The 25,727-nt window shown below is 42.5% G+C and overlaps 1 long non-coding RNA gene across 1 annotated transcript in view; it reads left to right on the top strand.

The window, feature by feature from the left end:
• Nucleotides 1-25,727, top strand: part of LOC133500962 (uncharacterized) — a 31,696-nt gene that overhangs the window by 3,335 nt on the left and 2,634 nt on the right. The window contains exons 2-5 of the long non-coding RNA XR_009795056.1: nt 1,124-1,248; nt 1,337-1,417; nt 22,611-22,706; nt 23,137-23,267. This is a non-coding gene — a long non-coding RNA (uncharacterized LOC133500962). The remainder of the gene's footprint in view (nt 1-1,123; nt 1,249-1,336; nt 1,418-22,610; nt 22,707-23,136; nt 23,268-25,727) is intronic.

The raw sequence follows: 25,727 nt of genomic DNA on the forward strand, positions 1-25,727 counted from the left end.
AACTGTCCCCGGTACTGCTAAATTGCAGGCTTCTGTGTCAGATCAAAAACCTGAAACATTTTGGCATAACAAAGCGGATAATCATGTTGAAACGGTCAAAATTTCTCGTCTTTGTGGTCACGATTTATTTATTTATTTTTTTGATGGTTTCAGCCAGCATGGTGGTCTTGTGGTTTGCTGAGGTGCATCTTAGCTTCACCGAGGCCTCTAAACTCTCCCTTGTTTGGGATTGGCTAGCAACTTTCGCCTAACGTCAGAAGAAATGGATTCTTCCAGAACACACGTAACACTAAAATGTCCACCTAATGTCGGTGCACGTTTCCGGTGCATCCCGCTTCTCTCGCCCATGACTGCAACGAGTAAGAGCACTGAAGAGAGTAGACGGTTGGATTTTTGACGTTGAGAACCTCATTTTCTTTGAAACATCTTCCTCTTTGGTGACTCAGCTGGAGTGACACAGCACCATGTGACCCCCCCCCCCGTTTGGGAAAATAACTCTCCAGTCTTCCATTTTGTTTCGACTTTCCGCAACTGGTGCGCTGGGGGGTCTCGAACGAGGAACTGAGAGCTCGGATCACGGGCGGCAGGGAAAACCGATCGGAGCTGGAAAGAATCAGCGCGACCCAAATTAGAGAGCAAGAGCGGAACCGAACACTTGTTTCATGACAGACGGCGACAGACACAGACCACGCTCCTGTCATGTGACCGTCACTCACACCAGTGAAGAAAACCACACACACACACACTAAACCTCGTGTGTCACTATTTATTTTTTGTTGATCCAATGTGACGCACAAATATCAGATGTCATTTTCATCAAAGAGTCTTGATGCACTTGACATAAAATAGTCCATATAATCTTCCATGGGCGCGTCTCCACCAAGTAATCCAATCGGTCGCGGACCCGACTTAATGCATCACTCAAAACGTCACGATTTCGAGAAACCGTCAACACGATATAAAAAAAAACAAAAAAACGCAGCATAAAACCAAAGAGCTTTGCTGCAAACATCATCTGGAGCAGTTCAAAATTAATATTCACTATACTTCTTAACACGAAAAAATTAAAAACAAAATTCCGCCGAACATAAACATCCTATATCTTGGTTTGTGTGCGCGATAGAGCTGGTCTCCCATTGGCTATCGCCGTAGCAGCCTCCTGGCATCCCGTTGGCTAGGAGGAACGTCGGTCTTTACCCACGATGCTTTGCATTTCCCTTGGACACTTGAAAGATACTTGACTTTTTTGTGAGTTTTCCGTCTGTTTTTTGCAAGTTTATTCAACATGGACCCCAAGAAACTTTATTGGAATTAAGTGGTGTGTGTACATTTGTAGGTATGTTTTCTCCCAGCTGTGTAACATCCCCTTCCCCTCCGTCACTCACCCTTCTCTTCGCGTAGTTGCCCAAAGCCAAAGGTAAATGAACATCATTTTTATTATTGCTTATATTATGTACTTTGAATGCTTATTTTGGGAGGGAGTGGGGGCTTGGAACGGATTAGGCTATTTACATGTAAAATGTGCTTCTACTTACGAAAAATTACAAAACGGCGTCTGGAATGGATTAATTTCGTAAGTAGAGGTACCACTGTATATTAACTGCCATGTTTTTCTCGTGGGCGGCACATTGGATCAGTTGGAAAGCATTGGCCTCACAGTTCTGAGGTCCTGGGTTCAATCCCGGACCCGCCTGTGTGGAGTTTGGATGTTCTCTCTGTGCCTGCGTGGGTTTCCTCCGGCCACTCCAGTTTCCTCCCACATCTCAAAAACATGCAACATTAATTGGACACTCTAAATTGCCCCTAGGTGTGATCGTGAGTGCTGGCAACCAGTTCAGAGTGTACCCCACCTCCTGCCTGTTGACAGCTAGGATAGGCTCCAGCACTCCCCGCAACCCGTGAGGATAAGCAGCAAAAGAAAATGGATGGACAGACGTTATGTACTTTGAATGCTTATTTTTGGCGGGGTGGGCGCTTGGAACAGATTAGGCTATTTACATGTAAAAGGCGCTTCTATTTACGAAAAATTCACGTTACGAAACGATTTCTGGATTGGATTAATTTCATAAGTAGAGGTACCACTGTATATTAACTGGCATGTTTTGCTCATCACAGTTTGGCTCTGACCAACCAGTCAGAGCTTTGAAAAGTACAGACATCATCGCGGGCCATCGCTCTGGCTCTGTGCGGGCGAATTTGAAATTTGAAATTCGGTTCCCCCATTTAATGCCGTTTAATTTACACGGGCAAGCGCTCCTGATTCTGAAGCACGGCAACAAATGGAGGTTGAAATCTGATTGGACAACTGTCGAACATTTACACGAAACTTACTGAAAAGAATGGACTTATGGGAACAAGATGATTAATAATTGAGTGAAACTGGATCACTTCCCCCATATTTTCTTCTTGATTTCCACCGGTGGAAATCATGGCAATGAAAAAGAAGACTAAGGGTACAAAAGTTACCGCAGTTTTTCCTCAGGTCTCTGTTGCTGTACTGTTCTTTTAGAGGTACGATATAACGTTTTGAATCAGGGCCGTAGATAGCCCGGGCATGTGGAAGTAACGGTGTGGACGTGTCCGGGGACTTTCCACCACTCACTCCCCTCCCCAAATAAGTAGACCAGTCGGCTGAGTCAGCATCTTGCGGTTGTTGAGACAGCCTCACGTGAACGCAAAAAAACACACCGGCCAATTGTTGCATTTAGATTTGCAAAAGTTCTGTAATTTCTTTTACATTTCATTATTTTAATTTCTTTCCCTTCTTTTGTTTAGTTGCTCGAATGGGGCCAACAGTCAAATGCGCAAATACAAAATGAAAGCACTTGCAAGGAGCATTTCGTAACCGCTCATATTAAAGCCCAAGTGTCATCCCTATAAACATTCTAAAATAGATATTGAAATGAAAAATACATATAACATTATTCACTTCAATGTCTATACGAAAAAATAAGTATGAGCAGAGAGCGCCTCATCCATGCGCAAAGTTGCCGAAATGTCATTCGACACCCAAGTGATCGCCATATTGGCTGCATCTACTGCCCGTGACATCACCCCGGACATTCACCATTGAAAACACGCTGTTGACCCTACTGTGGGACGCTAACACGTCCCTTCTGACACGGAAGCTCTTTTCGAAGAAGAGAACATCTCACAACTGAGTGAAGCGACCGAGACAATATTACCCTATCGTTTTGAGCCATATTTAGATGATATCCGGATCACTTCTAACTAACAACAGACTCCCAGACAGTATGTATGAGCCAGCCTAGCCGAAGCCGTGCTCGTCCGCGAGGCACGGCTTTGGCGGCGGCTCGTCCGCCCACCTACTATGGGACACGGAAGCTCGGCCGAAGCCGTGATCGGCGGACACGGCGCCGACGGGCACATCGACACATTTAGCACCCCTGACTTACGTACGTGGATCTTTTGTTACGTTATGAGACGGATTATGTGGTCCTCCCCAAACAATAATTTTTTTTTAGTAGCTGTATACACACCTACCTGTCATTTGGAACCTACGAAGCTCTCGTCCATTGCACCCATGCAATTCGTTTTTTACAACGAACCAGGTCTCTTGCAAACTTATGAAGGGTAAATCCATCCTCACGAGTGTTCGAGCACTATCCAGCAATGCAACGAGCCGTTATTTTGGCTAAAACAAAGGAAGAATGAGCTTTTCCTCATAAACCGTGCAGTGGAAGGCCTGCTACTAAAGCCACCAAGCAACTAGCGCAAGCGTTTTGGTTTTGCATCTACAAAGCCTACGAAATGAAGCGCATTCATGCTAATGGACTCATGTTTCACGCATTGTTTGTGCGGACGCGATTACGCAGGCGAGAAAGTCTCCGAATCGATTGTCATGCGGCAACGGTCGTCGCCTCGCCCCCACTCTAACGAGCCAAAAAAGACATTTTGAAGTTTTACGAGCGGTCGCGGCGGGCGCGTGTCACGCTGACATTTCAAATGTCTTGTTCGCATTAAGACGACAACACGGGGAATGCTTGTCTCGTGCGAGCCGCCTCCCAAACGAGAGCGTCAAGGCAAAACGTCAGAGAGTGAAAACAGGCACACAAACCGCCATTGTTCCCGAAATGAAAGACAGCGTCGCTGAGGTTTTGTTTTCTCGCGGGACACCAAAGTCGCAGCGCAGACGCCATGCAAGCTCATTTCTTCCGGATGTGCCTTTGTCCTGCCATTTGCGCTTTGATCACCCGTTCCGCTCAAATCCTTTTTCACGTTCTCCCACATGTGCACCGGGAACATGTCGGGAGCACCCAGTATTCACTCCTCAGACTCGCTGCAGTAGTGTTCCTCAACTGTTCTCACCCTTGATATAAAGTCAAAACGCACTTTTGTCAAAGTTAAGAGCAATAAATAGTTTTGGGGGGTTAAAAATTGCCTTTGAAAACATTTTTAAAGTACGGTATGTATATCAAACCTTTTCTTTTTACATACTGCTAAAAGCGTATGGTTAGCAATAATACCTGCTAGCCATAAGCTAGCTCTTTGTTTATTTGTGGAATAAAGTTGTGACCAGTTCACGAGTGAGTAATATTTCCTGAGGCAAATCTTGTATGTTCCATGTAGGAACTTAGTACGCCTGTGCACTGTGTAAAAAATCAAAATCCGAATGCATGTATGGCTAATTTCATTTTTTACTAGCCGTCCCTGACCCATTTTCAATGTCAGTCAGCGACGGCTAGTAAACTGCGACTTTTGGGTCCTGACCCTCCAGTTTTATTCATTATCTTTGATATCCACATCATGGCAGATGTACTGTACTAATATGCGCTTTACTAAGACGAGTCAGTGCACTAGAGTCCAATAGTAGAACTTATTGCTAACTGTCACCCGTAGTTTGAGCATCCATCATTCAAGCCGCTTATCCTCACGAGGGTCACAGAAAATCTGGAACCTATCCCAGCTAGCTTCGGGTGAAAGGCAGACTACATCCTGAATTGGTCACCAGTCAGTGGGAATCGATCCCACGCTGCCCGCACCAAAGGAAGGTGTGTGTACCACTACAGCATCAGTGACACGTAGTTTGAGCATTTATTTGATATCTTAGCCACATATCCTCACAAGGGTCGCGGGAAGTGCTCGAGCCTATCCCAGCTGTCAACGGGCAGGAGGGAAGGTACACCCTGAACTGGTCGCCAGCCAATCGCTGGGCACCTGGAGTCAAAGAGCCGCACTCACAATCACACCTAGGGGCAATTTAGAGTGTCCAATTAATGTTGCATGTTTTGGGGATGTGGGAGGAAACCGGAGTGTCTGGAGAAAACTCACAAAGGCATGGGGAGAACATGTAAACTCTACACAGGCGCGTCCGGGATTGAACCCGGTACCTCAGAAGTGCGAGGCCAACGCTTTCTTAGCTGATCCACCGTGGCACCCTGATAGTAACCAGTAGTGGAAAATAAATCAATCAATAGGACAACTGTACACTACTAGTTGGACAACTACATATTGAACTAGTTGACATTCACAGACACTTCTACAACTAATTATGAAGTGCTAGAAGTTACCTTTTATGTCACTAGTAGCACTTGCAACATGTAATTGTCCTACTACTAGGATGCCAAAGCTGTGAAGAACGTATTAATACTCGAGATGGAAAAAAAAAAAGGCCCAAGCGTCTTTCCATAAAGCTAAATATGATCGCATGGAAGAGAACATACTTCTTTTTGTAGATAGAATTATGTTTTGGTTGATTATTGTGGAATGAATAGAATGTTTAATTTTCTCGTTTTATCTGTCAACTATATAGTTTAGCACGGTACAGGCTATCCTCGGGTTAAGACTGTCTCGACCGAGGACGTTTCGACATTACAACGCCTGTCGCCTGTCCGCCATTTTGTCTAGCTAATGCTTGTCCGTCTTTGTGCGCTGGGAGTATGTTTGAATTTTTTGCCCTCCTTTTTTAGAAATTATGGTAATGCTTCTGTAGCCAAAATAAAACCATTAGCATGGAAACAAAGCTCAAGATCGTAAAAAGATCGGAGAAAGGAGAGACACCAACACCACCAAGGCTTCAGTCGGTCGACCATGGTGACAATTATTAAAGACAAAGCCCGTGTTTTAGCACACGTGAAGGGTTCCGTTCCTGTGTCGGATACAACGATCACAAAACAAAGTTCTTTGATACTTGCCGGGATGGGGAGAGGATTGAGGACCAGGTTCCCTTCGCGACAGCAAAGCACAGCCTCCCATTCTTCTTCTCCATCCGCCTCTCAGCAGTCATGCTAAGTACGTCATCTTGTTTATTTCACTGTATTTGTTTTTTGTACAAAATATTTTGACGTAAATTCTGGCTTTAATGGTGGAATCCGACTTCAGTCGAAATTAGAGTTAAGTCGCTACTGTAGGACCGGATTGCAGTCGTAGACCGAGGACTCCCTGTATAGTATAGCTTGACGCAATAACGCTTTGCCGCTTATTTGGAGTCTTGTTTTCGTTTCCTCAAAGGGATTTTCTACGATAGTCTCCCATTTCTTGACAGCGAGAGAGTGAAAACGGGCACTGCAGGATACTTTGCGTGTTTTTTTGGGCGGCGACAATTTTTCTGTGCACAGTAGGGCGAGAAAAAATGAATGTCGGAGCAGAAATTTCACACCCCTGTTACACAAACTCTAATTTGGTCATTTTTGAGGTTGCCATTCTGCAGGGACGTACGCCCTGAGCGGGGCGAGGCCGCTTTCGATTGCGTCTGCCCGAGGGTGACTCAACCTGCAGCGCCACGCTCGATAATTGGAGCCCGAATTAAGTCTGATTAGCACCCTGTTGGCTAACAGGCGGCGGCGGCCGCTTTGGCGCTCAAAACTGGGGTGGGGTTCCAAACCGGATTTTACCTTTATCTGACTTGGCTCAATGACAAACCAATGTAAATACGTAGAGAGGAATTCCTCTCCTTTACTGACTCTTACTGGTGAAAAGAAGAATTTGCTTTATGGGGGAAACGTTCTCTGTATCAGAGATGGTAAATTTTACAATTTAAAAACGTTGAATAAGATTTTCCTCAATCTTGCTTTGTCTCATTTTTTTTTTTTTTTCTTCAAGAGTGGCAAATTGATGAACAACACATGAAAGGTGTGGCGCTTGGGCGTGAGACCGACTGTTGACACGTTAACCTTTTTTTTAATGGGCGGGATGTATCGCAGCATCCATATGACAAACAAATCAAATGTGCTGAACTGTGGTGAACTCACTTTGGGCGGTATTCCAGACAGGTATGACATAACCTGTTACATACTTTTCAAGGTGACTCATCACATAATTACATCTCAACAATTTCTCATTTTTGACATTTTCCATTTGTGTGGCATACCTGTTTCAAAATTGATGCTATCAGGACTTCCAGAATTGACCAAAAAGATCTTAAAATGGGGCGGCACGGTGGATCAGCTGGAAAGCGTTGGCCTCACAGTTCTAAGGTTTCGGGTTCAATCCTGGCCCCATCTGTGTGGAGTTTGCATATTCTCCGGGCACTCCGGTTTCCTCCCAGATCCCAAAAAAAACATGCAACATTAATTGGACACTCTAAATTGCCCCGAGGTGTGGCACTAATCTACTTCCATCGACTTCTTGTATCTATTTGGTCATGGGTTCTTTAAGGGGAAATCCAGTGGTTTGCACGAACAGTGTATCCAATAGGTCATGTAATATGTACCCTATTTTGACAATGTGATGTTAAATCCTCTCTCATTTGATAGTGTTTTGAGAAAATTTTCATCGACAATTGCGAATTCTCAGGGGGGCTGCCATTTTTCCAAGTCACATGACCTACGTGTGCGGATGTGACGTGTACCGTGCCGGAACAAAGGCTCGATTACCTGGGACACCATTATGCCCAACGCCGATTTCTCGGATTTATCCTCATCTGATGAAGAAATAGCAGTGTCGGTTGATCGGGAAGACGGAGGAATACTTTCATACAGATTCGAACCTGTGGCTGCCGCCAAAGGTGGGCTGCGAGCCCAGCTTCGAAGTCTGGGGAGGCCTTTAGCTGAGCTTCGGCGGCGGCGAAGGCCTTTGGCCTAGCTTGCGCGTCTGGGGCCACCCGGAAGCTCGGTTCGCGGCACGCCGTCAGTGCTCGCTCATCAGACTCCGCGTCATTACCGTCCGAAGAACCATCCGCGGCTGCCGGCCCAGAGCTCCCGGGGGCCTTTGTTTACGCACTTATGTCGCGTGTAGGCCTCCAACTAGTCAGACTCGGCGTCATTCCGCCCGGAGAACCATCCGAATATTCAACATTAATTACAGCCACAGGTTCAAATCCGTATGGAAGTATTCCTCCGTCTTCCCGATCAACCAACACTGCTATTTCTTCATCAGGTGAGGATAAATACGAGAAATTGGCGCCGGGGATAAATGGTGTCCCGTGTAAACGAGCCTTTGTTGTGACACGGTACACGTCACATCAGCGCACGTGGGTCATGTGACTCTTGAAAATGGCAGCGCCCCTGAAAATTTGTAATTGTCGATAAAAATCTTCTCAAAACGCTAAATGAGAGAGGATTTAATATCACATTATCAAAATAGGGTACATATGACATGACCTATTGGATACACTGTTCATGCAAAGCACTGTACTTCCCCTTTTAGACTTTTTTTGTGTTTACTCACGGTAGGCATGTCTACCAATTTTCCTTTTGCTACGGGATACTGGCTTCAGGGGCTGAATTTTCAAAAACATCGGAAACTGAAGCTTCAATTCCAAGAGGACCTCGCCACAGCTCGGACACTAACAAAACTCACACCCTGACAATTTGTAGTTCAGTTTTTATTCCGATTCCGAAAAAAAAAAAAAAATCATTCATTTGCATCACACCGCGACGATTCCCGTTCCCACTCCTCCGGTCCTTTGGTCTGTCGTTGGACGTTTGATGTTGGCGTCTGTCCCAGAGCCGGTGGACACACCTGGCGGGTCAAATTGACCCTGTTGTCTTGCGACACACACACACACATAGAAAGAAACACACACAATCATCAAAGCATCCTGACTACAGGGCTCAGGGAGACTTTAAATACAGTTTACCTTCAACACCATTGACGGATCAGCTTCCTTTGCACTCATACCACCGGAAACAAAAAGACACAATAAACACACTCACAATGCAACACCACACACCCTCACACATGACGTTACACTGAAGCCTCAAAATGTCTGTGTTGGTCAAATGAAGATAAAATGTTTGCATCCTTTAAAGCGGTGGTGGCAATCTTGGAGCGGGGGTGGGTTGGGGGATATTACAGGGGGGGGGCGCAGAGCTATCATGAACATGTTTCAATATTAAGTTACACCCAGCAGATGGAGCTAATTTTATAACCGAGCACACAAGTCCGCACCAGCCACTGAAACGACATTAAAAATAGCTAGGCGGCACGGTGGCTCAGCAGGAAAGTGTTCTGAGGTCTCGGGTTCGATCCCGGCCTCGCCCGTGAGGAGCTTGCATGTTCTCCCCGTGCCATGTGGCTTTTCACCGGGCACTCCGGTTTCCCCCCACATCCCAAAAACATACGACAACAACTGGACACTCTAAATTGACCCTAGGTGTGATGGTGAGCGCGGCTGTTTGTCTCCATGTGCCCTGAAATTGGCTGGCAACCAGTTCAGGGTGTACCCCGCCTCCTGGCCGTTGAAAGCTGGGATAGGCTCCAGCACTCTCCGCGACCCTTGTGAGGATAAGTGGCAAGGAAAATGGATGGATGAACCATTCTTTATTCTCTCTTCTGTTCAAGTGTATGAAGTTGAGATGCTTTTGTCACAGTGGAAAATGTGTCGAGGTGGGCAAGTGAAGAAGGGTAAAAATGAAAGAATGGATAAAAATAGCTAAAAGACATTAAATAGTTTATTTGTGGTGCCTTGATAAACTCACCAGTGTAATTTTTCAACTGTAAAAGTGACGACTGCAGTGATTATCACAAGATAGGCCTATGCGTATTTATAGCGAAACTGTGCGTGTGTGGAGGTGGGGTCCAAAGGTTTGGTTGCAAAAAAAAAAAAATTGGGAACCACCTCTCTAAAGTATTTTATCAAGTTGTTACTTGCTACAGAAAAAACATATCCTAACCCCTACCTAACAACATAATTAGTCACCTACGATTAAACGCAGCAAAAATGATGTTGGTAGTGAGTGGTTGAAGTTGAGCAACGTTTAAATACCCGGTTTAAGCCAGGAATTTACGCCATCTTGGTGGATGGTAGCGGATTTCTCTGTGCAAGTGGAGTGCGCCGAACCCAGCCAAGGAGCAGTGTGGGACACCATGTTTGAGGGAATTGGCGCGTGCTGTATTTTTCTTGATAAAATATAATGTTTTAATCAAGTTACCGCTTTTCTACGTTGCTTTAAAATGACAAATATAACATATTAGCAGCGCTGGAATTAATTTATCCATTCATTCGTGCCAGCCCCGTGAACGAACGTTTGTTTTTGTTTTTGAAAATGCAATTCTTGTGAGCGCAGAAGACGCTTCATCATCGTCACCCTCATGATGAGGAGAGAAAGTCAAAGCAAACAGGAAGTAGGGCAGACGTGAAATTGAGAGAGGAAGTCAGGAGAGAAAACAAGTGGCAGCAGGACCTTGGTCATGTGACCACGAGATGCTGCGTGACGCCACATGATGCACACACAGGGACGCGCGCGTGCACGCACACACAGGAAGTTGAACAACAACTGTTATTGCAATTGTTGAAATAGTGCCAGTGTCATTGTTACTCTATCTATCTATCTATCTATCTATCATCTATCTATCTATCTATCTATCTATCTATCTATCTATCTATCTATCTATCTATCTATCTATCTATCTATCTATCTATCTATCTATCTATCTATCTATCTATCTATCTATCTATCTATCCAGTCATCCTGCCATCTTCTGCACATTAAAATAAATGCAGTGCAACAAAACATAATGAACGCACAACTTGGAGTCCCATGAGCTCGTTAGCCGCAGTTAACATAATGACACCGATATTAAACTGCTTAAAACTTTCTCCGCTTAAGAACGCGTGATTTTGAACCGACTGATTTTATGTGCGACGGGACGACATTTTGACCTGACTGATGTGCCGAATAATGCAAGACTTTAATCTTTTCATTTCATACGCAACGCAGTTCAACGGTTTTTCCCCCTCGATGTTTAAAATGTGACATAGTGATGGATGAAGATGAAAAAACAATGATGATGATTCTCTTCCCTTTTTCTACAAGTGTTTTGCTTTTTCTTTGGCGTTTTTTTGGAGACACTGATTCCAAAAGCCTGAGCGAATGGGCGTTGGATGTTGCACTGGTACAGTATGGATGAAATACAAAATGTAACATTTTTAGCATCACTTTGTGTACGTGAATGTGTGTGTCCTTGTGTGTGTGTGTGTCATCTCGTGATGAGAGCAGGTCTGTATATTAATGACTAATATATACACATGCACACTCACACAAACGATCACAAAATTGCGCTCACACACCCACCCACATTTTGTGAGTCATGGCAAATGAGCAGACCCCAAAATGTAAACTTCGCAACGCGGGGGAACACGTTGTGCCTTTGCGGTGTTTGCGAGGGTGTGCGCCATCACAGCGTCGCGCATGAACCACTGCAAATATTTTCACCTGACTCACATGTGATTTGTGACAAACTACATTTTCACCTGACTGATGTCGGACGTGACACAAACCATTTTCCGCTTACTGACGTAAGATATGAAACAATACATTTTCACCTGAATGAGGCCTAAAATGTGAAAGAATACATTTTAATTGAGTAACACCTTTTATGTGAAATAGTGACTTTTTGCTCTGCTTGATGTCTGATATGCGGCACACTCAAACACATTTACAGTTCATGAATAGTATCCAGCCATCCATCCATTTTCTTTGCCGCTTATCCTCATGAGGGTCGCGGGGAGTGCCAGAGCCTATTCCAGATGTCGACTGGCAGGAGGCGGGGTACACCCTGAACTGGTTGCCAGCCAATTGCAGGGCACATAGAGACAAACAGTCGGATATAAAATCGCACCTTGGGGCAATTTAGAGTGTCCAATTAATGTGGCATGTTTTTGGGATGTGGGAGGAAACCGGAGTGCCCAGAGGAAAGCCACGCAGGCACGGGGAGAACATGCAAAGTCCACACAGGCATGTCCGGGATTGAACCCGGGACCTTAGAACTGTGAGGCCAACGCTTTTACCAGCTGAGCCCACCGTGCTGCCCATCCCTAAATCATGCATCATTAACTGGACAATCTAAATTGCTCCTAGGTGTGATTGTGAGTGCGACTGCTGTCTGTCTCCATCTGGCCTGCGATTGGCTGGCAACCAGTTCAGGGTGTACCCCGCCTCATTCCCAAAGATAGGCTCCAGCAGTCCTGCAACCCTTGTGAGGATAAGTGGCCAAGAAAATGGATGGGTGAATTTTTAAGCCACACACTACAACATTATATGATATAATACTACATTTTTATTTGATTGGTGAGTGTTATGTGAAACACTACAATTTCATCTGTCTAATGTGTGTCATTTCAGCCTGCAAGACTTTTAGAAATTCTGATCACCCATCCTCCTAGCACAATTCACAACCGTTACTAACATCTGTTATGTGAAACGCTACATTTGAACTCGCTTGATGTCTGCCATGTGATACTGTTCAAGATTTTCGTAACTGGCATCTTTTGTGTCACACGCTACAACATTTTCACTCGACCTGCATCTGCGATGTGAAGCACTCCAACATTGTCAAGCGATATATGTTTTTACTCATTGACCTTTTCCTGTGTGTGTATTATTGTGCGGCAGCGCAGGTGTTGGATTCATTGATGAAAACAAGCTGCTGTGGGGGGAAAAAACCCAAGGAAGGATGTTGCACTTGCGCGCACAAAGGAATGGACGCATTGTGTTGTGTCATGTTGCGCATGTGTCTCGCAGTTCTCACACTCGGCACGAGAAAGTCAAACCCTCACAATGTTGGGAAATGATTGGTTGCCTCATTTCCACGGCAAAAAAAAAAAAAACCCACATACACACAAAACAGCAGCAGCAGCAGCTTGTGTTTGGTCACACGTCGGACAACACGTATGAGATCCAACACATAAGCGCAGTAAAAAGCACAATACATGAAAAAAAAGTATTGGGACGCCTGGAGGGTATTAAGAAATCACACAGTGAGGAAGACAACATGAGAAAAGTGGACCAAGGACATTTTTGTGTGATTCTGCTGTATGTGTGCAATGATATTTTCTCGGGGCCAGTCCAACGTTTCTATCATTAATCGATTCATCAAATATCAAATGAATCGACAACTATTTTGATAAATCGATAAATCATTTGGACAACTTCCTTAACTTGAAATTGACCAAATCCTTGGAATTTTACCCTCACATTTCTGTCATCCTCCATGAGAGCCGACTGATTACACTAGATTCCCCCCCCCCCCCCCATGCCCCCAGTACGTTTTTCCTGCTGATTTAGGACAATTTTGCATTGATGAATCAAAAAAATATATACGCTTCTTTTGTGTCATATAGTTACCATTAAAAAAAAAAAATCAATGTTAAAAACTTTGCTTACTGTAAATTGAATGGGAGGAGGGCAGGGGTGGGAGGGAATCCAATAACTGGGTTAAATCGCCATAAAAAATAGGTCGACTGAGAATTTCTGCCTCCAAGCTCAAAATTTTCTATAGAAATCTATAGAATTTATTTTTGTTGTGTACTGTTCAAGTGTTTGGTCACAGGGTATGCGTGGGTGTTTTTTTTTTGTGTTAGTATGCATGTGTGTATAGAAATATATAGAATTTGTACAGATCAACTTGTTCCACAGAACTTTGGCTGTAATTTTCTCTATAGAATTTCTACAGAACAATAGAATTTCTATAGAAATTCTATAGGTCTTAGGTCCTAAAGTTCTATAGTTCTTTAGAAATGTTCTATAGAACATTTTGAGCTCTGCCGCCCTCACCACCCGAAAATCATAAAAAAGATTCATTTTTTTTTACCGGAACGAATGTTTGTACCACCGGAACTAATGTTTTCCATGGACATTTACTGCAGACGGACGTTTGTTGGATTAGTGAAAACTGCCAGGAAAATGACAGAGGATGGTCTGTAAGTGATTTTAAGACAGTAGTAGGTGTGTATTGTACATATAACATGATGTACGAGTGGTAGTTAGCAATTTTTCCAACCTAAAAAGGTAATTGTCCGCGCGCTAATGCTAATCGCGAATGCTAACTATTTAGTTCATCATATTTTGTTGTTTATATGTTTGTATGATACACTTAGTACCAACACATGCAATTAAAGATTAGAATCAGCCGCCAGAAATTACAATAAAATGCACTGTAACAGTAAAACTACTTACCTAACTAACTGCAGGCGGGGGAGTTATCTATAGGATTATCGATTCTAAAAAGATTGAATCGTGGCAGCCCTAACCTCCTTTTATTTTACCCTCTAAAGATAAAATACCAGTACATGAAAATAAAAACAGGGGCATAGCTCCTGACTGTGTAAAACAAATGTCATGTTTGGATGCACCACATAAAAATTATTCCAAATTAGCTACTAAATAATAGGATATACATTTTCTTTTGCCGTTTATCCTCACAAGGAGTGCTGGCCTAAAATGTGAAAGAATACATTTTAATTGAGTAACACCTTTTATGTGAAATAGTGACTTTTTGCTCTGCTTGATGTCTGATACGCGGCACACTCCAACACATTTACAGTTTATGAATGGTATCCAGCCATCCATCCATTTTCTTTGCCGCTTATCATCATGAGGGTCGCGGGGAGTGCCAGAGCCTATCCCAGCCGTCAAGGGGCAGGAGTCGGGGTACACCCTGAACTGGTCGCCAGCCGATCGCAGGGCACATGGAGACAAACAGCCGCACTCACAATAACACTTAGGGGCAATTTAGAGTGTCCAATTAATGTTGCATGTTTTTGGGATGTAGGAGGAAACCGGAGTGCCAGGAAAAAACCCACGCAGGCACGGGGAGAACATGCATACTCCACACAGGCAGGGCCGGGATTGAACCCGGGACCTCAGAGCTGTGAGGCTGCACCACCGTGCCGCCACATTTGTTTTTAACCAGAGTTATGTTTGTGTTTCATCGCAATAAGATATTCATTGTCGTCAGCATTTAATTTTGATAACAATGATTACTTAATTTTCTGGTGGATATTATTGACCAAACCACAAACTAAATCATCAGTTTATGTTTGTCCATATTCTTCATTCTTAATTAAAAGTTCTGTCCTGTTTTTGGTGAAAGGAATGACAATTTAAAAAATTTAGTTTATCTGCTACATCGAGTAATTGAAAAAATAATCAACAGATTAATCGAGTTTTAAAATCATCGTTAGTTCCAGCCTCATTTTATGTGCCATAACATCGGCCGCCGACGGTGCCGGCCAAAATCAGCCGGGATCGGCTCCAGCTCACTCTAATACGGACCGGCTCTATAGAAAATGAATGGATGAGATTTTGAGTTTTGATTTTGGGATATCAAATTTTGGAAACTAGAAGAGCACTTTCACATCTGGCAGTTTTTTTCTTGAACACACACTGCAGACAGACACACATGCATACGCAGACACACACTCATGCATCGTGTGTGTGTGTGTCTAATAAACAGTCCTATAAATAACAGGAGAGGAGACAGTCACTTAGTGTTTTTGTTGTGGTTTTTCATGTTTTGTCGTCGGAAGATCCTGCAGACGCACAAACATCCTCACGCAAATTACCGCCTACTTGCTCCTCAATGACTGACAAGCGTATTCTTTCACCGTCTGTTTTATTTTTTTTTTTTCAAAGTGCTTTTAGGCATCGCCCAAGTCTATTTTGTCCCACTTTCCTTTTGACATCGACACGACATCAGGAGCTGTTTGGGAAGTTAACCCAGACGGGCCAGCTGGGCCGAGGCAGGCGAGGGAAGGCGGGCCAAGTGTCGCCTTGGCGATCGGGGGGAGCCGCGTTGCGTTTACTGACCTTGTTGTTTATGAGCGTAAACAGGAACTATGCACAATGAAAAGGATTCATGCGGCTTTGATGGTCAATGCTGCCAGAAAATGAAGTTTAAAGCTGGAGAGAGTGTGTGCGCGAGCACACGCACTTTGTGTGTGTCCATATTTATAAATGCAAGAGATGATCAGAAAAACGTGAAATGTGAAGTCATGGAAGACTTGACGATGAGCAACTAATGTCCTTCAGTAACGCACACAGCATGTGACCGCTTTTAGTAATTTGTAAACAAGTGTTGTGTACGTGTGTTATTCCTGCGTTTCTGTTGTCTGAGTTTGTGTGTGTGTATGACTTGTTCACGTGTGTCGTTTGTGAGCGTGTATGCTGTTTGTGTGTCTGTTTGCATGTGTTGTCTGTGTGAGCGTCATCGTGTGGATGTGTTTGTTGTGTGTATTCACATGTATGTGTGAGTTTGCATGTTGTTTGTCCGTGTTTTTGTGAGGTGCTCGTGTGTGTATGTCCGCTTTGTTTGCACGTGTGTGTTTATGAGTGTTGATTGTGTTTTTATGTGTTGTGTGCGTTTTGTGCATGTGTATGTATAGCGCAATTGTTTTAAAGTATATAAAACGTATGTTGTTCATGTGCGGTTTTTGTTTTGTTAGTGTTGTTATAGTGTTTTGTCCATTGTGTGTGTGTTGTCATTGTTTTTGTTGTGTGCTGTTCACGTGTTCGGTCACAGGGTTTGCGTGGGTGTTTTTTTGTGTTCGTATGCATGTTGTTTGAGTGTGCGTTACTTGTCTTAGTGTGTCCACCCATGTACGTGTGTAAGTGCCCTGAGAATAACTGGAACAGGAAGTCTAAATCCAGCCGACACCAGGAAGAAAAGTGTGTGAGAGGAACAAACAAATCAGGAAATCCTCCATCCAACACGGCCCAAAATAAAATCCACATGCAGATAGGGGGGCTGTCGGTCTGTTTCCACGCACTTTTGCTGAGTCTTGATCAAGAGATCACGGAATTGTTTCTTACATAGCCGTACTACATTCTCAATATTCACGGTTGGCAACAATCGAAAAAGAATCTCCCGATGATTATCGGCAGTGTGAAAGGAGCTTTTGCTCTGGACAAATCCTTTAGAGTGCCGTGTAACATGACAAAAACAAACAAACAAAAAAAAAAACTAAACACATGATGCTCACCACAGAGGCCGATTCATTAAATGCATTATTTGACGTTTCAGTTTTGGTATAACCAACCAATCAGAGGACGCAATCATACAAATGTCATTGATGGCCAGCGGTCTGGCACAGTGAGGATGAATTTCAAATTAGGATTGGTTAAAGAAACGGTGCCATTGCTAATCGAGATTCAATTCTGTCAACCAGCACTACTGATTTTGAAGGGGCCCCCGGGCAGATTAGATGGGCATGGCAACACAATGACTTTGAAATCTGATTGGACAAAACAAACAAACATAAAAACATCAAACATACAGGCTATTTAAAAAAAAAAAAAAAAAAGATTATCATGGAAAAGTTCATTTTCATAATTCCATTTGAAATGGTAAACTTTCATAAATTATTCATTCAAACAATTTCAAGTTTTGAATTCCATGAAATCAGGAGTTCAAAACATTTGAATGCTGTGAAAAAATCATTTTACTTCTCAGTTTTTGCAGGAAAAAAAATAAGATTAGGTTCTCAAAATATGATACTTTCAAAACAATTTGTTAATCTTCGGTACTTGGTTGGGAATCCCTTTCGCTTTAATCACTGCCTGGATCCGACGTGGCAGTGTGGCGATCACCCTGTGGCATCGCCTCGGAGATATGGAAGCCCATATTTCCCTGATGCTTCCTGTCAGTCTCTCTTTGTCTTGATAACACCCCGTAGATTCTCAATTTCTCAATGCGGGTTAGATGTGGTGTAGTGGCCGGTCAGTCAAGCACTGTGATGGCCAGGGACCAGGTCCTGCTGGAACACGGAATCTGCTTCTTCATCCAGATCCTCAGCAGAATGAGTCATGAAGTACGCTAAAACATTCTCGTAGACTCTTGAAGGTGACTTTGGATTTAAGAAAGGAGTTTATGTTGTTCTTGGAATCATGGCAGACATTCTGTTCTTCACCCATCTTCGTCCAAAACCCTTGGACTTTGATTCCCGAATGAAAAGGACACTTTACCTTCATTGGAAAAGAGGACCTGGGACAGGGCCTACAGTCCAGTCCTTCTTCTCTTTGGTCCAAGATCCTCAAGATGCTTCCTTTGTTGGCTCAGAATTGGCTTGGCCTGAGGAACCTGATTGTTGTAGCCCATCTACCGTATGAGTCTGGATGTGGTGGTTTTTGAACCTGTGACTGCCACCTCATTCCAGTCTTTCCGGATCTCTGCTAGATCCCTGAAGCCCACGGTCCTCTCTTTTGCTGGCGTATCTTGTCCCGCCACATTTTGTCCTTTCACTGGACTTTCCATCGATATGCTTGGAGACAGCCAGCCTCCTTAGCTATGAACCTCTGTGGCCCCCCCATCCTATGAAGGGTCTCAATGATGGTCTTCTGGACGATTCTCAAGTCTGCGGTCATCCCCATGTTGAACCCAACTGAAGCAAATTAATGACACCTCGGGAAACCTGGGCCAGTGTTTTGAATTTAGTCAATGATTAATGTGTGACCCTCAGTTTATTTTTCTTCACAGTATTCAGAATTTTTTTTCATTTTGAATTCGGTTTTATGAGATGGAAGCCCAAATTATATAAAAATAAACATAATAGAAATTGTTTAAATTATGGGCCCTGAATGTATAATCCAAGAAACTTTACCCTTTTAGAATTGATTCATCAAAATGAATACACTTTTTCCATGATATTCAAATTCTGTACATGGAATGAAAGCAGTGCGGCCATGAGGAAGGTTATGAAACTGGGATTAGAATTTTCCGCGGATTTGCAGAATTCTGAATTTTTTCAGATGAAATTGTCATTTTTGTGAAACGTGTAAATCCATTGAAAAAATTTTGGGTGGTACGGCTTGTCGCGGGGCGAGGCTGTGATCACGACCGGGCGTCAGCATCTATCGGTTGTGATAGCGGAAAATGGCATTGCTAACTGTTTACTGCATTGCTATCTGTTTGCATTAAATTTGGCGTTCATAATAACAACAACATTCCGATTTCCGGCAGCATTTTGACAGTATTTTGTCAGTATTTTCACTCTGATGTTAACATATCATAGAGAAGCATTCTGTTTACTACAGCATAGTTATAACTTATAGACATACGTACGCATATGTTATCGCGCAGTTTGCACGTTTGCCCGTATGGCGAAAGTCTTGGAGCGAAAATATGAAGATCGTCCCAGGGAAATTGATAAAAAACCAGGGGGTAAAAAAGTGTTTCAGATGGGTTTTTCCAAATTGGTCATTCTCATGCCTGATAAAATGAGAAGAATGATTTATACGTATAACAACTGTTTGACACAAATTCATGTTGACAAATCATTAGGACGCATGCACACAGTGACACACTTCCTGAGGGAAAAATCGAATCCTACTTCCTCATCCTCCGTGCATCGGCGTGTGTGCGAGGCAGCAGGTTCTCAGGCCGAGCGGTACTTCCTTCTCCTCTTCTTCTTTTTGTTCTTCTCCATCTCGTTCTTCTTTTGTCATTTGTTCCAAGGGCGCACAGCTGCTGAGCAGACAGGAAACAGATGCTCACAACGTCTTTCTTCCATTTCTCTTTCCCCCCTGCGTTCTCGCCACTTCCTCCTTTTCTCTCAATCTTTCCCCTTCTCCATCCATAGGCAAAACTTCCATTTCTCCTCTCTTTCTTTTCTCCTCTTCTTCTGGCCTTTGGATGCAAGTTTGTAAGTGAGGAGAAAGAACATAAGGCCAGGGTGTCAATGAATGGAATCAAATCCATGTTGACTATGTAAGACGGTAAACTATTTGGTGAGCAGAGTGTGTCGCCACCTAGTGGTTTTGATTGTTCCTGCGTAGACATACTACAGTATTGATGACTTATGCTCTTACTTCTTATACATATATTTTGCAACGGTATTTCACGTTAAGGTTAGTTATAATCAGCTCTTTTCCTGCAGCATTTTAATTGTTCGTTTTTTTTATATATATATAAAATTTGAAACGTGTGTAAATTCACCGTAGAAACAAAGTATGTTGAAACATAAAAAACCACGTACATGGCTAATTTAGTTCGTTTTTGGTTTTTAGTGTATGAAAAGCACATTGGCAAGTTTGGATTTTTTAAGAGTAAAAAAAGGATGTATTCAGGAATTTAGATTTTTTTTTTAAATTTATTTTTAATCCCAAAAAACTACTGCATTACCAATTTTTAGCCGGAAATAAAGATGTCAATAAATTTTATTTTTTTGTATTTAGATGGCAGGGGGATGCAACACTTGAGTGATGCATTTTTTCTTTGTTTTTAGATGAAAAAACATTTATTGCCAATTTGGGATTTTTTGGTTCAATTATAACTAAAAACCCCATTTTAAACATAAAAATAACAATTCATGTTTCACCAAATTTCAATAATGTTTTGGGCATCTAGATCAAAATTTGGATAATAATGAGCATAAAAACATAAAACAAAAATACAAGCATATCTGTCCAAATTTAGGTCACTTTACGGTTTTAATCAAATGCCAAATGTTATCAAGATTCCTTTACTTTTTTAAAAACAATTTAGTATGTTCAACATAGATGGAAAGTATGGAAATAAATACATTTAAAAATAGTTTGTATCGCTCTAAAAATTAATGCATCACAAAAGTTGGGGACATATTTTGAGATGGACAAAAGCATGTATTGCAAAATGTTGATAATTTGTGGGCCTTGGGAACAAATAAACAACAAAATTACGCATCACCAAATTTGGACAATTTTTAACTGAAAAAAAAGCATCTTGAAAAATATGGATAATTTCTAAAGTTTTGAGCAACAAAAAAAAGCATGTCTGTAAATTTGAGTAAATATCTAATTTTGTGACAAACAAAGTAATTATTGCAGAATTTATTTTTGGGGTTTTAATTGAAAGAAATTATCTTTAAAAAAAGTTCCCTACAAAAAGATGTGCAGTACTGTATTTCCAAAGTTTTCTGTACATTACCTAATTTCTTTTAATTTATACTGTAAATATGACAGAAATGCACACATCTTATGTTTGAATTTTTTTTATATTTTCAGATGGGGAAAAAGGCATGTACCAGCACATTTTAATTTTCAGGAAAAAAAAAAAAGAGTAGCAGCAATTTTGGATATTTTTTTGTTTTTAAGTTGAAAAAACCATGGATAAATATATTTTGATAATTTTTCCCTCTTTAATAAAAAAAAGATTGACATTGAGGTAAAATGGGATATTTTAACTGAAAAAGGCATCTGCTCGCTAATTTGGATAATTTTTCATTTTTTACCCCCCCAATAAAAAGGATCCATCCCGAAAATTTTCAAACATTTTTGTCAGTACCTACAAGTCAAGTATATGTTTTTGGAAAATGCTGGTATCAGTAAATGTGGTGACGTTTACATTTTTAGGAGGGAAAAAAAAATCATGCATCTCCAAATTTGTAAAATTTTTCATTTTCTATCACTAAATTTTGACGTTTATTTTTAGATGGAAAAAAACAAAAAGCAAAATGAGAACCTCTTTTAGCCCGGCACCATCTTGCTCATTTGACAGATTGCTTTCAAGGCCCAATTCTGTGTTGGCGAAGCGGGAGAAAAAAAGACTTTCCACACAAGCGTTGTAAACCTTGGAAGGCGTCCTAAAGAGCAAGCGTGACGCACGTGGTCACCAAGGATTGGCCGGACCCGGCTTGATGCCCCGCCCCGTTTATCGCTGACCTCTATCGTTTTTTAACGGCGCCGTGGCAGGGTCACGGCTGGGTCTCCTCACAAGCCTTAATGACTTCCTCCCATCCCAATAAAGACGAGATGTGTTGTGATGTGTCGTGATGTATGAGGACGGCGCCGTCCGTGATGACCAGCAGGTAACCCCCAATGCGGGAAACACGAGGACCCGCGGTCAAGATGGCCAAAGCGCGGCGCTCACCATTTCAAGCTTTTTCGTTTTCAGCCCCAAAAATGGCTCGTGTCTGCAATTCTTTACAACTTTCTATAAAACATATCAGAAATAACTGTGCAACTCCAACTCTTTAAATATTTATCTGGAAAACAATTTTTATTATTTATTCACTTTAAAAAAAATCATGTATTGCTTATTTCTAAATATAACATTTTTAAAATCAGAAAAGCATGTATCAAAATGTTTTGATTTTTCATTTGTACATAAAAAAATAGCATTTTCCAAAACTTTTTAAAAATATTTCATGGATTTAAAAAAACATTTATGTCCAAATGTTTATGTATTGATTTTTATTCCAAAAGACATGAATGATTTTGTATTCTACAGTTTGCTTTAATTATTTCTAAAAAATGATTTTGACTCCTTTTTTTGGCCCAAAAAAAGCATACATCTACTTCCTCCCATTTTGAGCAGGAAATAACATAATTCTACACATTTTTTTTCTAAATCTTTTTTGCTAATATCAGAAAAAATGTAACTTAAATGTTGAACCTGAGAAAAAAAGCATATACGAGCAACATTAACTTTTTTTTTTAATCCCCCCCAAAAAGCAGGTCTCACCAAATTTGTACGAGAGCGGTGATGTCGGACCCGCAGAACATCAGATAACCTCCGGTACCACCACGCCAAAGCGCCACCTGGACCAGGTGAGTCCAAGCATGGCCGATGCCACGTAATCTCACAATGACACCTTTTAACAGAAAACTTTACACATTAACGTCAACGATGATGACTACATATTGGACGCAAAAGTTCACAAAGATGTTGAACGTGCACGACAAACAAAAAGGACGGGGGATAAAAGATGAGGGGAAAAAAACGAGGGATAAGTCTTTAATTAAAAGGGGGAGGTCACTCAGCAGCTGGCCTTTAATTTACAACCGGCCTTTCCTTTTGTGTCTGTGTGTGTTTGTATTTATTGTGTTCGTGTGTGTGTGCATGCGTGTTATTGTGTCCGCGTATGTACACGAGTGTGTGTACTGTATGTGTATATTTGTGTGAATCTATCAGTGATTGCATATGTGTGTGTGTCTAAAGTTCCATTCATCCGTTTTCTACACCGCTTATCCTCACTAGAGTCGCCGGCCCGCTGGAGCCTATCCCAGCTGACTCTGGGCAAGAGGCGGGGTGCACCCTGAACTGGTCACCAGCCACTCGCAGGGTACAAATAAACAAGCGATCATTAACAGTCACATTCACACTAATGGGTAAGTCAGAGTTTTCTATTACCGTAATTTCCGGCCTACGCAGCGCACCTGATTGTAAGCCTCACCTAGTACATTTGTAAAGGAAATACCATTTGGTACATACATAAGCCACACCCGTGTAAAAGCCACAAGTGCCCACGTTGAGACCCACATTGAAACGAGTTATTTACAAAGAAAGACAGTACACAAAGAGTTTTCAATGTTTTAATACCTTACCTTAGCTTAATATAGCAACAACAAGGTAGCACAAACAGTGCTGGTAAAAAAAAAAAAAACAACATACCGATTAAAAAAAAAAAACAGCCGCGGCAGCTACACAGTCGCAACACGTTATAGGGCCAGTTAAAAAAAAACATACCAAAATCACTGAGCCGTGGCGGTAACAGAGCAGCAACGCGCTAGCTTGGCGCTAACAGGGTCGGTTAAAAAAAAAACATACTGGTAAAAATCACCGAGACACGGCAGTAACACAGTAGCAACAGGCTAGTGCAGCGCTAACAAAAAAAATACCGGTAAAAGTCACTTCCTCGGCACATATATTCTACCGGCGTCACTCTTACCTTTTCCGCTCAAGTGCCCCCTTGTGGCCGTTAGAAAAAATGCACAAATTAACCGAATCACCGCATAAACCGCAGTGTTGAAAGTGTGTGAAAAACGTCGCGCCTTATAGGCCGGAAATTACGGTAACCTAGCATGAATGTTTTGGGGTTTCTGTGCACATCATCTTTTTTCAGCAAGAATACTTGATTTTTACTGATTTTACACTCAAATGAGCCGTGATTCGGTTTGCCACTTCTGGAGAACTATGAGGTTGGAAGGCAGGGCGTAAGCGGGTGTGACTTTGAGTGACGGGCGGCGTAATGTGGCGTCTGCTTCGCCTTCGTGTCCCCTCCTCAACTTCCCCTGCCCGGATCCCCTTTCTGGGGGTCACAGTTCACGCATTAGGATGCCCCTCGGTGCCTGATAATGTACACACACACACACACACACACGTATATTTGAGTGTGTGTGTGTGTGAGGGTTCGAACCGATGCATCCACCGCCAGCAGGGGTTGAGAGGCCTGACAGCCACCATCAGTCACGCACGCACACTTAGCGCAGCCTCAGGGGTTTGGTTGTCCCCGCGTTGGCCCGTCCAGCGAGCGGTTACGCCGATGACAGCGAAGTGAGCCTGCTCAGCTTCAGTCAAATTCACAATCAATCATTTCATGGAACCAATATGAACAAGTTCTGCTTAGTCAATAAAAATAATTGCATCTACTCAGGTCGCGTCGTCATGCTGATGTTCTCATATTGTTTTTATCCCGTTATTGCCATTCTTCTCAAGATGTTCCCATCTTAGTCTTTTTTTCCTCTCTCTTCTCATTCTGTTCTTTCGACCTTCTCCTTGTTGTTTTTGCACCGGTTTTCATGTACGTCATCATGTTGTTGTTCTCATATTCAAGTTTTTTGTTCTTCTGATGTTCTTCGTGTTGTCATGCCATTGCTCTCATTTTGTTCTTCCCTTCTTCTGATGTTGTTCTCTCATTTAATTTTTTTCCATATACTTTTCATGTTTTGGTCACATTATGTTTTTCTCATATTTTTCTCTTTTCATGTTACTGTTTTCCCCTGTCATTTTTTGCTGTCGCTCATGTTATTGTGGTGGCTCGTCTTTGCCGAAAGTCTCCCAAAGTTTGTTTTTCCGACCAGCTTCGCAGCGATGAAGCTCGACACTTTGACAAGCGTTTTACCCGACGTTATTTACGGGGGCCCGGGTCGCGACGCTCATGTGCTGGCCGCGTCCCAACGTGACACATCGCCAGAATTGTACATCGCTGTCATTCTCCTGACGTCAAAGATTTGCCAAGAGTGGAAGTTGTAAAAGTTGCAGGATTTTTACGGGACGAAGACTCACGTTGTTAACCCTTTCTGGAGTCTTTTTGTTGTCCTGTGTAAGGTGAAGATAACAAATGCGGTGGTAAAGTCCAGCCAGGTATTCACCAGATTCTGTGATGGTAGCAGAAGCCATTTACGCGCTGGTACGAGGTGATCAGCAGGAAGCCCATCTGATTATCTGATTGCGAGAAGGCACAACAGCTTTAAGTAAGCGAGCGCAGACAGGAAAGTCCTTTGGTGAGTCAGTTTACAGAGACGTACTAGAAGTTCACTGGGCAGATTGTCGGCTTTGTGAAAGAGGAAAGCGTTCGTGATGAAAGCAATTAGTGCAATACATATTTCACGATTATGTCCCCGAGCTAGATCCCAGTTTATCGTGATCAGATTTTTAAGCAATTTTTTTTTTCCCTGGAAGCATTAATTTTTCAATTGTTTTTTTTTTTTTTTTTTTTTAAAGTGACATTGTGGTGCGGCACGGTGGATCAGCTGGAAAGGGTTCAATCCCAGATCTGCCTGTGTGGACAAACAGCCGCACTCACAATCACTCCTAGGGGCAATTTAGAGTGTCCATGTTTTTGGGAT

This window comes from Syngnathoides biaculeatus, chromosome 5, assembly GCF_019802595.1.
Source record: "Syngnathoides biaculeatus isolate LvHL_M chromosome 5, ASM1980259v1, whole genome shotgun sequence".
Classification (NCBI taxonomy): domain Eukaryota; kingdom Metazoa; phylum Chordata; class Actinopteri; order Syngnathiformes; family Syngnathidae; genus Syngnathoides; species Syngnathoides biaculeatus.